Here is an 11,698-nt window from a genome sequence, read left to right on the forward strand (position 1 = left end):
AACTCCTCGCTGACACCATAGAGTCCAGCACCTGAGTGCAGCTTCCAGCAAAAGAGTCCAGCAACTGAGTGCAGCTGTCCAGCAACGGAGTCCAGCACCTGAGTGCAGCTTCCAGCAAAAGAGTTCAGCAACTGAGTGCAGCTCTACACCATAGCTGCCACTCCACCAAGCTTTGCAAGAATTCTTCACTGACACCATAGCTGCCACTCCACCCTGCTTTACACGAACTCCTCGCTGACACCATAGCTGACACTTCAGGACTCTGAGTGAGCTGTCCTGGGCTCTCCTCAGCTCCTTCCTTCACCCAGCATGGTTGGAAAAGCCAAACAATATCACCAACGTGAGTCAGAACAACTGACACACCTTTATTGAGTAAACACACCGGTTAGTGATTCCCGTGCAATTACACTAACCACAACTGGGGGCAAAACTAATTCTAAAAGCACCAGTGCGATGACCATACTGGCCACCGGGGGCAAACCTAACTCCGAGCACACAGCTCAAGGAAAAAAAAAGGTTACTTTGCATTATATCAGTCATGATCCAGGATGAATCATGACAATTGGTTAAATATTTTCTGTTATGTGTGAGACAGTGACCGGCGTTGTTGTGAATGACCGGTATGTGTTGCAGAGTAGAAGGTCCTCTGCGCTGTAAGCCCTAAATGTTGCTCTGGGACCTGTAGTTCCATGAGCTTTGTTTAGCTTACAAAGGGATGGGCTTACATGGTTAGCCGGAGAGCTGGGCGGGTCTGGCCAACCACCTAACTCCCATCAAGGGGTGTGTCTCATGCGTTATAGTGAGACTGTGGTTTGGTAACATGGTCTCTGTGTTGGAAGTTCCTGCAAGAGGACAGGCTTTCCTGAATAGCACATGGTGAGGCCATGTACCTGCAGAGCCTGTGACAGGTAATTGCATTGGGGAAGCTACCGACCTTCTGAGGGTCTGGAACTGTCGGGTTTGACCTCTTGAGCAAGTCATCGCCTGGGACAGTGATCCCAGTAAGGCAGCTTCCCTGGAATCCGGGACTGACAAGAAGTCAGCGTGTGGAGTGGAGCTCCTGGAAGGTAACCTCAGACGAGGGGGTTGTAAGAAAGGTAAAGAGGTGTATCTGCTACATGAACAGACTGGTGCCTTACTATGTTCATGGATGTAACCAAACGGACTGTACTCTTTCCGGTTTATGCTGTGTTAAAATAAACTGGATGGTCTGTTTAAGTGAGAAACCGTTCCTATGTGCCTTAATCCCGTTGCCAAGCGAGTGCAAGCTTACATATGATTTTTTTTAAATATTTGTACCATTTATTTTACTTGTTATATTTTTTACTCTCTATTTATTTATTTTACTAATGTATATAGCGCCATTCCACAGCGCTTTACAAACATTATTGGTACTGTCCCCATTGGGGTTCATAATCTAGAATCTCAATCTGTATGTCTTTGGAATGTGGGAGGAAACTGGAGAACCCGAAGGAAACCCACGCAAACATGGGGAGAACATACAAACTCTATGGGACTTTAACTTTTATTAGTCTGATCGCTGATATAATACATTGCAATAAAATCATAGCCCCAACACATTTATTAAAAATTTCTTTAAAAGTACTGTATGTCATTTTGGCACCAAATCAGGCAGATTCTATTGCAGAAATGCAGAATTCACAACTTACCGTATATACTCGAGTATAAGCTGATACGAATATAAGCCGAGGCACCTAATTTTGCCACGAAAAACTGGGTAAAATTATTGACTCGAGTATAAGCTGGGTATGCATAGTTCCCTCATCCCTATCCTGGTATGCATAGTCCCCTCATCCCTAAGGGGTACACTGGGACTTCTGACACTCTGAGTAACTAATCATCTCTCTGGCTCCTCATTATATAGTTATGATTGTTACTGATTTTTCTACTCTGCACCTTGAGCCATGGTATGCATTTTCTCTTGTCTCTGGCTTCCCTCATGAGGTGTTTACCTATTTGATTTATGTTTTGACCTATATTATTTACCCATTGCATTCATAGTATTAACCCTCTGCAAGCCTCATTCGGGGCAGCCAGGGAGTAACCCCAGTAGTATCCAGGTATATTTACTTATTTTGCACTCTGCACTTTTCTCTATAGAGGATTATTGCTGACTACTGCTTTATAAGTGTACCTTGTAACTAAAATTCATTATGCAGGTAGTTGCAGATTGCTTATAATTATGGATGCAATATAATTACTCTTTTGATATTAGCCATCCATTTTTTGAGCCCAGTGTTTTACTTGTTTTTTTCTGTATGGTCTGTATACATCTCCAAAACACTTCCTTTTAATATTTTTAAGTGTATGTTTCAATAAAATGTATTTTTTATACATTATACATTACACTTTTTCCTCTACATAGGTGTTTGATTCCTCATCCCTATCCTACTATGCATTGTCCCTTCATCCCTATCCTGGTATGCATGGCTCCCCGGTCCCTCTCCTTGTATGCATGTCTTCTCCGTCACTTTCCTTGTATGCATGGCTCCTTATCCCCTATCCTTGTATGCATGGCTCCCATAAACAAAAACACATCCTACTTACCTTCCTGCGTGCCCTCGCAGCATCTCGTTCGTTCCGGCGCCAGCAGCACTTCCTGCAGAAAGATCACATGGCCCCACAAATTAAGGGTTTGAATATTCATTCCACGCCTTTGGGAGTGGATAGGCATGAATATTCATTACTTTAATGAGTGGGGCCACGTGATCGCTCTGCAGGAAGTGCTGCTGGCGCCAGAACGAAGGAGATGCAGCGAGGGCAGGAAGGTATGCAGGATATGTGCTGGAAGCCGGCGGCTGCGGCTGTGCACGCTATAAGAGAAATGAATATTCATTTATCTTTAACAGCACCACAGGCTTTAGCCACAGCCGCCGACTCCTGCCTCCTGTGACCCGTTGCTCCGCCGTCCCCCTCCCCCGCTGGCTCCTACCTGTGACCCACTGCTCCCCCTCCCCTGCTGGCTCCTGCCTCTGTGCTTTCCTCCACTTACTGTGTCATGTACGTCACCATTATTTAAATTAGTACACATGTGTACTTAATACGCATGTGACTAGGAAGATAATGTGGTTTTACCGCATCTAATGAAAGTGTATGAGTAACTTACGCAGCAGAGATGGAGCATCTCCTCTACATAAATTGCACGTCTGAGCCCGCATCAAAGTTAGGGAGCTGGAATATGACATACCAGTACATCATATGTTGGCAAGGAGTTACATTTTTTTGCAACATTTATTAAAGATTAGGTTTTTACATTTAGTCAATGGTCTGCATCTATACTTGTTATATTTTTACATGCGGCATTTTATGTGGCCTGTAAGGTTTGGACACTGAAGAACTGGCTCTCCTGTTGTCCCTGTAAGTTCTATGAGGAAAATGAAGAGCCGATCCCTTTGTATTGACAACCTGTAAGTTGCTGAATTTAGCAGGTGCGCACCAGAGCTTAGAAGCTGGCGTCATCCCCTCTGCTAAGCAACTCACAGGCAGTGCCACAGCACTGAGAGCCCTATCAGGCACCCTAGCCACCCTCTAAGATAGGAAGCTCAGTGCTAAGGAGACGGCTGTTATCTAACCCAATGCTATAGGACATCTGGGCCTGTTACCGACTATCTCTGGTAAAACAATGTCAACTAGTTGCTCTTACACACTGAATGTATACCAGCTTGTGCCCCAGCTCATTTCTTTGGTTTTGCTGTAGTTTCAGGGGTACGGCCTCCCTTTCTGAGCTAGGCATTTTATCTATATAGCTTCCTATGGACAGGTGGATGAACGTTCGGCCCCTGTCCTGCTCTGCCTTTATTCACATTGAGGTCGGCTGATGCAAGGTGAGGTTTTAACATTAAAGACGGGATAGGACCATCCTGATTGGGTGCACCTTGTTGTGGTGGCATGGCTTTTACACTTTTTTGACCAAAATAGTGTTAACTGTTATTTATATGTACTATTACTTACTATAGGGTATATGTGCATAATATTCTATGCAATCCAGAAAAACACCATCATAGTGCAGACCCAAGCACCAAGCTCTATAGCCTCCTTCAGTATCCCACCATTATTTATTTTACATCACGCCATTAACTCCACAGCCATATTGTGACACTGTCCCCGATGGGGCTCACAATCTAAATTCCCTATCTGTATGTCTTTGGAGTGTGGGAGGAAACCCACGCAAACACGGGGAGAACATACAAACTCCTTGGAGATGTTGTCCTTGGTGGGATTTGAACCCAGGAAACCAACGCTGCAAGGCTGCAGTGCTAACCACTGAGCCACCATGCAGATTGAAGTATTTCCACATCACATCAACTAAGGCCTCTTTCACATGTTCGTGTCTCCGGTACGTATGGTGACAGCTTTCACATGTACCAGAGACACGTACTCACGTGCACCCATTCAAATGAATGGGTCTGTGCACATCAGTGTGTTTCCATGGACCGTGTGTCTATGGGCAAAACGGTGACCAGAAAAATGCCCATAGGAAAATTGCCCACAGGAAAAATGCCCACATGGAAAATTGCCCACATAAAAAATTGCCCACACAGAAAATTGCCAATTGCATCATCACAACGTTTCAGATCTATGATATTTGAGGTGCAAGGTGAGGACATGAATACCCACAGGAAAACAGTAGTGAGTTATAGGTGAGATGCTCTACAGGACAGAGAGTAGCATAGATCTATAGGTTAAATGCTCTGCAGGACAGGGGGATAGTATACAGGTATATGTGAGATAATCTGCAGGGCAGAAGAATAATCTAGAATTATAGGTGAGATGCTCTGCAGGACAGAGAATAGTACAGAATTATAGGTTAAATGCTCTGCAGGACGGGGGATAGTATACAGGTATAGGTGAGATGCTCTGCAGGGCAGAAGAATAATCTAGAATTATAGGTGAGATGCTCTGCAGGACAGGGGGATAGTATACAGGTATAGGTGAGATGCTCTGCAGGGCAGAAGAATAATCTAGAATTATAGGTGAGATGCTCTGCAGGACAGGGGGATAGTATACAGGTATAGGTGAGATGCTCTGCAGGGCAGAAGAATAATCTAGAATTATAGGTGAGATGCTCTGCAGGACAGGGGGATAGTATACAGGTATAGGTGAGATGCTCTGCAGGGCAGAAGAATAATCTAGAATTATAGGTGAGATGCTCTGCAGGACAGGGGGATAGTATACAGGTATAGGTGAGATGCTCTGCAGGGCAGGAGAATAACAGAATTCTAGGAGAGATGCTCTGCAGCACATTTGCTTCTGCTTTTTGAGGGCAGGAGTCATAACAATGTTCTGTTGGTTCTTGAACTACATTGTCATCTTTTGTTTTGAGAATTGAATTGCACTTTGAAGAGCGATGCAGTCGGCATTTCCAAGTCACCACTGCGCTGATAGTATGAAATGCAAGATATTCAAACCACAAGTAAATCAGAACTTTGTTGTTCCTCTGGCTAGAATACTTTAGATGAACTCAAAATACACTTTTATTGAAAAGAAATTAAAAAATATAGGGATAGAGCTACTAAAGAACATGCTTTAACTAACCAAAACACAATTGGCTGGCACAGCAGGAAAGCCATTGTTCACTGGGGTTGTAACAAAAGGAATGACAGAATTGCCAATTTGAAACAATGGGGGTGGGGAAGTGCTGGAAGGAACATGTGAAATAATGTCCACAAGGGAACCCAGTTGACTTCCATGGCCTCCATTGAAATACAATACAGCACAACACAGGCAGCAAAGAAAATGCAGAATGGATTTCACCACAGGTCTCTGGGCCCAGCTTACTTCTCCGGGTTCTACAGGTTCGGTTCACTCATACCTAGTCCCAGAGGACAGATTCTGTTCTTACGAGCTGTCAGTCCACTGTGCTAAGAATAATTCCACGCTCAGTGTGGTGTGTGTGGGCCTAGGGACCCTTAATCATATCCATTCGGCATTTTCTTTCATCCTATGCCTGCCTTCACCTGCAGCATATGTGTGTGATACATAACTATGTAGCATCTGTTCACTCTTAGGCTATGTACCCACGTATGCAGAAAATTCCTGGCAAAAAAAACGGACTCCTTCCCAGAAAACGTGCGCTTTTGCCGCGATTTTTTGCGCGTTTTTGCCGCGATTTTTTCTGGAGCATCCCCAGTCTCATAGAATATAGTTAGAAATGCGGATTTTTCAGCGAAATTAATGAGCATGCTGCGTTTTTTACCGCGATGCGTTTTTTTCGCAGAAAATAAACGCATCAATATGCACAAAAAGTGCGGAATTCATTCATATGAATGGGATGCTTCTTGTAAGCGTTTTTTAAAGCGTTTTTGCCGGTAAAAACAGCAAAAAAACGCTTACGTGTGCACACACCCTTACTCTTGATAGTCATAAGTGGACAGGGAAGGAAGTGCAGGCGCCAGATTCACTGCCACTGAAATCAATGGGAGAGCGGCGCTGCTCTGGCACGTCCGGCTCCTGTGTTGGTCAGTGACATCACTATGGAGACACATGGGTCAATGGGTGCTCTTGTCTGCAGGGCTGTGGAGTCGGTAAGCCAAACCTGCGACTCCGACTCCAACTCCTCAATTTCCCTTACACCGACTCCGACTCCAACTCCAACTCCGACTCCACGACTCCGACTCCGACTCCCACACATATTGCTTATATTTAAGTGAAAAATTTATTGTAGTACAATGTGAACCTCAGACATTTAATCATTTTTATGATCCAATAATCAAGATATTTAGATAGAACAGAATATATATTGGTGTACTACCCGGTTTTCATTATTTTTGGTACAGATACGATATGGATAGACAGATATGGATAAATGGATAGATAGAGCAGATTTCTAATCTGTTTTTGCTATTGAAAACATTATCTATGAGCTCAAAAACCTTTCAGTTGATGCAGTTTTTTAAAAAGATGATCAACTTTTGCAGCTGAAAAACGTATCCTCAAAAAACACAGGAAAAACGCTGTGTGTGAATGTAGCCTTAGATCAGGAATAGAACAGCCATTTATAGGACATTTCATAACTTTCCCAAACTCCTATGAAAAAATATTCAGCACATCCTGCATTGAACTACTGTGCCCAATTTATTATATATTTTAGGAGTCGGAGTCGGTCCATTTTATACCGACTCCAACTCCGACTCCGACTCCACCAAAATGAGCTCCGACTCCGACTCCGACTCCACGACTCCGACTCCACAGCCCTGCTTGTCTGCTGACCTGGCTGTCTTTCGAGAGCCCGCAAAAACCAGGGCTCATCCCACTGAACGCCCGTACTCGATCTCCACGGGTAGAACACCAGACAACACAGGGTGAGGGGAACACACATTGGTAAGACTATTGGTTCACCAACAGAAAAAAAACACAGAGGTGCAACGACTGTTTTGAAGGCCACGAGCAGGCATGGGGGTACAGATGCCTGCTTCTGCTGGATCTCCGTCCTCACTGAAGACGCAGATCCAGGTGACATGCATGGTGTTGCAGAGACCCGTCGGGTCCCTGCACTGTGATACATGCTGCGCTGCAACACATGCAGTGGCTGTGAGCTGACGTCGGCGGTACAGCCACAGGGAGCAGCGCATGACAATGGCGCACACTCCGATGTCAGCTGCCGGGCTGTGCGGTGGATACAAGAGACACTGGACGACGTGGGAGCAGAGGAAAGGTGAGTAGAATGTTTTTGCTTTTAATTATGCATTAGGGGCAGAATGGAGACACATACATTAGGATTGGGGACCATGTAAACCAGGATGGGGACATATATACCAGGAAGTAGGCATATATACCAGGACGGAGACCATTTGGACCATACATACCAGGATGGGGACCATATATACCATCATTGGGACATATACTGTATACCAGGATGCTGACATATTCACCAGGATGAGGACCATATATACCAGGATGAGGGACATTTTACTACATAATGAAAGGGGCAATTGATAAGTCTTTATAGAATTTAGAACACTACAGTGGCCCATACATCTGACCAACGTGTGTGTGTGGGGGGGGGGGCAGGTCCAAATTTGGCACTGGGGCCCATCGGACTCCAGTTAAGCCCCCGTTACACACTGCGATATCGCTAGCAATATCGCTGTAAAGTCACCGATTTTGTGATGTTGCAGCGATATTGCTAGCGATATTGCTGCATATGATACTTACCTCCGACCGGCTCCCCCGCTGGTTATCGCTGATCGCGCGAGAAGCTCCTGGACCATTCCTTGTCGGCCACTTCCTGCGGCGCTTCCTACTGTGACGACGAGCGACGCGTGGAGCCGGGCGGGAGGACGCAGGATCGCTGCGTCTGACAGGTAAGTAGCGATCCCCGTCCCCAGCGATGTCGCTGGTGAGATCTGCCTGTGTGGCAGCTCATTAGCGACCACCTAGCGATGTACCAGCGATCCTGACTGCGTCATATCGCTAGTCGGGATCGCTGGTGCATCGCTAGGTGTAACGGTACCCTTACACTACTGCAAAAACATACATTCTCAGCAAGTACACAAGGTGGTACAAGTGGCAGAATTTCACCTTTCTTTGTGCCTTCTGGGCTTCCAGGACCAATTATCTCTGCCAGCAGCTCCCTGCTTTTGGTGGGCTCCCACTGAGATGATAATGTATTAGATGTGACCTGCAGTCCCATGTAACTCCACAGATAATACAGTGATACTTTTGTGAGTAGTGATAGCAGTGATAGCTCCTCTGGATCATATTGCTGCTGGTTCTGCATGTGCTGCTGTTTTGGGCTGGTGGGAGGAGTAAGGCAGAATCAGTGAGAGATGAGAGCAGACTAGATCTATCTATTGCTGGTAATGACAGACTGCTACAAACACAGATCTTCATTTTTGCACCAGATCAACTGTAAATCACAAGTTAATCACATATCATGTGAACATTCTCACCTTGCACCTCAAAAATCATAGATCTTAAACTTTGTGATGCTGCAATTGGCAATTTTCCATGTGGGCAATTTTCTGTGTGAGCAATTTTCCGTGTGGGCAATTTTCCTGTGGGCATTTTTCCTGTGGGCATTTTTCAGGGAACTGGGCAAAACACGCTGACATGTCCATTTTTTTCCGTCAGCACGGACGGCAAAACGTCCCGCAAAACGTCCCGCACACGTGCTCACGGACAATACACATTGATGTCCTCCGTGTGACACGCATCGGCACATTTGCTGAAGTCGGCTGTCATCATTCTCCCCTGTTCTGCCAGTAGAGCAGGGGAGAATGATAACAGCCATCTTCAGCACCTGCCGCCGAGGAACAGCGCTTACTGTAGTGCTTCTTCCCCGGCGCCTGTCCGTGTGGTATTGATGCCGCACATGGGTGCCACACATAGTACACACACGAACACGGATATCTCACCGGAAATAAACGGACGTGTGAAAGGGGCCTTAGGCTGTGTGCCCACGATGCGTTTTTTTAAGCGTTTCCGCAGCGTTTGTGCCAGCTAAATCGCTGCAGAAATGCTTAAAAGAAGCTTCAAATTAATTTGCATGTGTTTTTGGCTTTTTGTGCCAATGCATGCGTTTTTAAACGCTCAGGAATCGCTTAGCGGCTAAAAACGCAGCATGCTCATTAATTTCCGCATTGTTGAGCGTTTTTAGCCTTTCCCAATGTTCCCAGAAAACGCGCGTCAAAAAACGCATCAAAAACGTGCGTCTTTTGTGCACAAAATGCTCGGAAACAAGACGCGCGTTTTCTGGGAAGGGGATCAGTTTCCTGAGCGTTTAAAAACGCTAACGTGGGCACATAGCCTTAGGCAGTTTTCTAAGAAGTGGAATTGAGAAATGTTTACAAATCACAAAATGTCCAACAAGGTGCAATACAAAGGAAATTCAATGAAAAATAAAAAATGAATAAATGTTTGTGCTTCAAGGAGAAAAACAGGTACCGTAAGTTTTTGAAAATTAAAACTACTATAAAAATGTATTTCAACCGAAAAATCTTGTTGAATCACGTTACCATACATGTGATTGGTTGTGCTTGCATTTTGTTATTTTCAGAACATGATCAATGGATGATAAGGAACAGTTGAAGACGACCATAATGCTGAGGTGGCCCTTGGCGAAAATGAGTTTGACACAGATGTTAGTGTATCCATCTACAGACAAGTAATGGATCTGGATTGATGTAACAGGCGCAGGCCTGCAGAGCACAACAGGCCATAAAGTGACAGCTGACAGACCTGGGGATTTCCAGGAGCCACAATGCAACTGTGATCTGAAGCAGCGACAACAGTCTGGTAACTGTGAGATGAAGGGTGGCCGTAACCTTACAGTGACAGGCTGAGGCAGCCATTTTGCTTCCAGTTAGTATTACATATCAAATATCAATTAATACATGCAGAGTCACATGGACATTTTCAGGATCCTATCACTCCTATGACCTATCTGCGATTCCCAGAAGATGAAGAGAAGAAAAATCGCACACAATGTAATAAAGGGTCGCATACAAACCCCTAACCTAGACGTAGCAGAGCTGGATAAGTCAGATGCAGCACTGTGGAGCACGTCATTTACAACAAGTTGTCGGGATTCAGTGTAAACAGAATTGTGGGTACAATAAGTCCGGAATATCAAGACTGATGCACGCAGGTAATGCAGCTGCCTTCTTTATGGCCTATTATCGGAGCGTGCGACTGCATAGCAATACGTGGAGCCGCACGCTCCGCTCCCAAGTGCCAGCAGCAGTGCCGGGTATTAACATGCGAGACTCGTCCGTGTTTCTCAAAAGTGCGATCCCGGCCTTATATACAAATACAGCTGCACAAATCCAACAATGAAGAAACAAAAGCAAAAGCAATCAAGACACAGAAGAAACGAGGGAACAGCTGTGGAGCCATAGGTACACAGTCACAGCCACATGCCAGCCATAGGTAGGCAGCAGCGTGCCAAGAGCTCACCGACTGTAGGAGATAGCAGGTGTAATCTTCAGCCATATATGAAGGGGACAGGAATGGCTCCTCCACGGCCCAGCGTTTCCACAAGTCACTCACCAGCTCCCAGCACTTTCACTTTCATTCTCCTGCTGCTGAATCTACAGGAACTGGGGGCTGGACTCCATGGCGAGCCTGCTGCCTAGAAAAGAAAAAAAGGGGTTCGTGTTAGCCAGCTGAAAAAATAATGCTCTCGGTGTGAAAAACAAGATAATCTTGTGGACCACTACACAATGAATTATCGATTGTACTCAGCTGTCAAAAGCCAACATGGGGGCCACAATTATATTCAAAGCCATCCTGGAAACAGATATGGCCGGCTGCATGTAGTGTCAGTCTAAAGCCCCCATCTCACATAGCGAGATTGCTAAAGCGTCACCAATTTTGTGACGTAACAGTGACCTCGCCAGCGATCTCGCTACATGTGACACGCAGTGGCGACCGGCCCCCCCCGCTGGATATCGCTGATCGTGGTCAAATGTCCTGGGCTATTTTTTCATCGTCGGTGTCCCGCTGGCCAGCGCGCATCGCTGTTTGACCCGACGAGCAACCTCGCTGGCGACGCAGAACTCAGACGCAGGCTGGAATCGTTCAGAAAAGCTGCTGTGTGACAAGGTCCTAACGACCGCCGAGGATCGCTGAATGGTTGCTGCGTTGCTGAAGAGATCTGCCTGTTTGGCAACTTACTAGCGACCATTTAGCGAAGCACCAGCGATCCTTACCAGGTCGTATTGTCGGGATCGCTGGT

The 11,698-nt window shown here is 45.7% G+C and overlaps 1 protein-coding gene across 1 annotated transcript in view; it reads right to left on the reverse strand.

Annotated features, from left to right (window-relative positions):
- The window catches only part of ERAP1 (endoplasmic reticulum aminopeptidase 1), a 95,503-nt gene extending 84,465 nt beyond the window's left edge, over positions 1-11,038 (reverse strand). The window contains exon 1 of the mRNA XM_073543193.1: positions 10,918-11,038. The gene's annotated coding sequence lies outside the window, so the exon portion shown is untranslated. The remainder of the gene's footprint in view (positions 1-10,917) is intronic.
- Between the last annotated feature and the right edge of the window lie 660 nt (positions 11,039-11,698).

The sequence above is a fragment of the Dendrobates tinctorius genome, unplaced genomic scaffold, assembly GCF_039654945.1.
Source record: "Dendrobates tinctorius isolate UK_male_01 unplaced genomic scaffold, ASM3965494v1 ptg000003l, whole genome shotgun sequence".
NCBI classification, from domain to species: Eukaryota; Metazoa; Chordata; class Amphibia; order Anura; family Dendrobatidae; genus Dendrobates; species Dendrobates tinctorius.